The sequence below is a fragment of the Rhinolophus ferrumequinum genome, chromosome X (assembly GCF_004115265.2).
Source record: "Rhinolophus ferrumequinum isolate MPI-CBG mRhiFer1 chromosome X, mRhiFer1_v1.p, whole genome shotgun sequence".
Taxonomy (NCBI): Eukaryota; Metazoa; Chordata; class Mammalia; order Chiroptera; family Rhinolophidae; genus Rhinolophus; species Rhinolophus ferrumequinum.
In genome coordinates, this window is record NC_046284.1 from 2023865 (window position 1) to 2027031 (window position 3167).

The 3167-nt window shown below is 38.7% G+C and overlaps 1 pseudogene; it reads right to left on the bottom strand.

Moving 5' to 3' along the window:
- Positions 1-1552: 1552 nt before the first annotated feature.
- LOC117025011 (39S ribosomal protein L39, mitochondrial-like) lies at positions 1553-2514 on the bottom strand (annotated as a pseudogene).
- Positions 2515-3167: the final 653 nt, after the last annotated feature.

The following is a 3167-nucleotide window of genomic DNA, read 5'->3' on the forward strand; positions in this document are numbered from 1 at the left end:
GTATATCCAAAATGTTATCATATATCCAAAATATTATCATTTCAACCTGTAATCAATACAAAAGTTGTTAATGAGATATTTTACATTTTTTTGGTACAAAGTTTGCAGTCTGGTACGTATTTTGTACTTACAGTATATCTTGCCACATTGCAAATGCTCACCAGCCCTATAGTGGCAGTGCTCTTTTAGGGTCTACATTTAGGTGGAACTGCTGACTGGAACTGCCAGGTCAAAAGCCATGAGCATCTTGAACTTTATAAATATTGCCAAGTTGCTGTCCAATGTAGTTTTTAACAATTTATTCTCCCTCTCCCTTTCTCTTTTCCTTATATACTTGCTAATATTTGGTATTGTCAGACTTAAAAAAATTTGCAGGTGTGAAGGGTGTTGTTTTCATTAACATTTTGGGATAATTTTAGATTCACAGAAATGTTGCAGAGATAGTGCAGAGTTCCCATATACCCTTCAGCTTCCTTCATTTTCCCTGATGTTGTCATCTTATGTGGATGTTGTTTTAATTTGCATTTCCCTGATAACTAGTGAAGTTGGGTGTATTTTCACAGGTTTATTGGCCATTTGAGTTTTGTCTTTTGTACACACAACCTTTTAGTCAGGTTTTGTGAAAATGGACCACAAAAGGCCATGTGATAGCCTTAGCTCATTGTCTTCATAGGGACAATTGACATAGCATCCATCTTTTTTTAAAAAAAACTTTTATTTATTTTAAGTGTTTTTTCCAGGACCCATCAGCTCCAAGTCAAGTAGTTGGCTCAATCTGGTTGTGGAGGGTGCAGCTCACAGTGGCCCATGTGGGGATCGAACCGGCAACCTTGTTGTTAAGAGCACTGTGCTCCAACCAACTGAGCTAACCGGCTGCCCCAACATCCATCTTTTTGTACCAACAATTCCGATCAGTTTCATGGCCAAGAAGGAATAGAAGTTGGTCTAAGTTATACCCATTGGCGCTAAATAAGTTTAGCTCCTTTTCTGGAGGTCAGCTCTTAAACTATTTGAAGATACTTATGTCCCCTGGGAAGTCTCTTCTTCAGATTAAGCATTCTTAGTTGGTGTACTCATTCCTCATATTATATGGTTTCTAGTCTCCTCATTTTGTGTGCTGTTCTCCAAACATGTTCTCTTCATGTTATTTCTTAAAGTGTGGTACCCACAGCAGAACACAGTTCTCTAGGTTTGATATGATCAGTACAAAATAATCTTTCTCTTTAGGTTTGGGAGTGATCATCATTCTCTTTAAATATTGATGGAGCTAAGATTGAATTTTTCTCTTTTTTTGGGTTGAGGTAGTTAAACCACGCTAATGACTCACTTTGACCAATTTGCTACTGAAAGACCTTCAGTATTGTTTTAAAATACATGCTGCTGTTAAGCTACATCTTGCCTTGCATATATTAGTGCAGTTAGTTTTGAATACATAAATGCAAGAATCTGATTCCTTTTCTTACATTAATCCCATTCTGTGATTGGATATTTAATTTTTTTTTTACATAGAAAAGTTTTAATTTACGATACTTGTTTAACTTTTAGGAAGTTACTAAGTAGATGCACTTCCCTCTGTAGGTTTAGTTTGATCTTCAGTTACCATTTTCCAAGACCTTTCCAATACATTATCCCATCTCGAAAAAATGTGCTCTTAAGTGAACAGGTAAAGAGCTGTAAGACTTGACTGGGTGGCTTGAAGATTGTGAACTGCTGACACATCATACTGGAAACAAATACTTGTCCTTGTAACAAGAGGGCCCTCACGCACATCAATGAAATCACCAAACCTGTGTAGCTTGGCTCTTCTCTCAGGGTTCTAGATGGCTTCTCTTCTACGAAGTCTATTTTATACTTGTGTTGAAATATTTCTAATGCCACTTTTGCATCAACTTCCAGAGTTTCAAATGGAAGATCTCTGTAAACTAAAGCACACACATCTTTTGTTCTCTATTTTGGCATCCTTTCAGTAAGTCTCTTATCCCAAAGTACATCATAGCAGAAGGCTCCAGCGATTACAGGAACTTCTGGTGCTCTGACCAAACTGACCATCTCTTCGTCTTTGAATGCCCTCTATATCACAGCCCCTCATCATGGCACAAGAATGCCAATAAGGCTTATTAACTTCTGGATCACAGTCTTTGAAAGTAAGAAATTTAATTTCACAGGACTTGGTCAGAGGCTTGTACGTGTCCCACGGCTGTCCATCCACAAGGGCCAGAATGGACATCCCTGCAGTACCATTCACTTAAATGCATGGCACAACTGTAAGGAGTTCAAATGTTTTTATTCATCACAAACATAGTGCCGGGGTCAGTTTTCCCAACGTGTTTAACTTCAGTCTTCTCAGTTTGGGGACTTAGTGATACCTGCCTGTTTTTCTCTTTTATTGAAGAGACCATTTTGCATTTCTATCACTTTGGTTGGTGATAGCTGAGAAGCTGGCAATGTTACTATAACTCTCCAGCCAGTCCCGCCACCAGATGCATCCAAGGTCTGGCAACTGTCTTGTTCCATTCTTGGCTTTATCCCTAGACTTAGAATTTCTAGTTCATTTCTTGGAAAGGCTCTTAGGGCTCTCTGTATATGCACTTCTGTTCCCAGTTCACCTTTCCCCCCAGCTTTATTGAGATATAACATACATGTAACACTGTGTAAGTTTAAGGTATACAGCATAGTGATTTTGTATATGTATATATTGCAAAAGGATCACCACGCAAAGGTTAGTTACCACAATTCTCACCTGACATGATTACAGTTTTTTTGGCGGGTGATGGGGAGTGATGAAAATGAGTGAAAGTGGTCAAAGGGGACAAACCTCCTGTTGACTTTGGAGGTTGCTTTCTTGACTTTGAACCAAGTTTGACACCACAGTGCTCTCCTGCTCCTGACCTCCAATCTCTAGGGATTTCATCTCTATAGTCCTTTTTCTTTCTTTCGCTCCCCTCCCCGCCCTCCTTCCTTTTTCTTTTTCCTTCTCTCTTAGAAATCAACTTTATTGAGGTATGATTTACATATGAAGAAAAGTCACACAGTGTTAGTGTATAGTTGATACCTTTTTTTTTGGCAACTAACCCACATAACCACCATTCCAATCAAGAAATAGAATATTCTTATCTCAGAAAATTCCCTCATGCCCCTTTGTAGTTAATCTACCTCCCACCACTGTG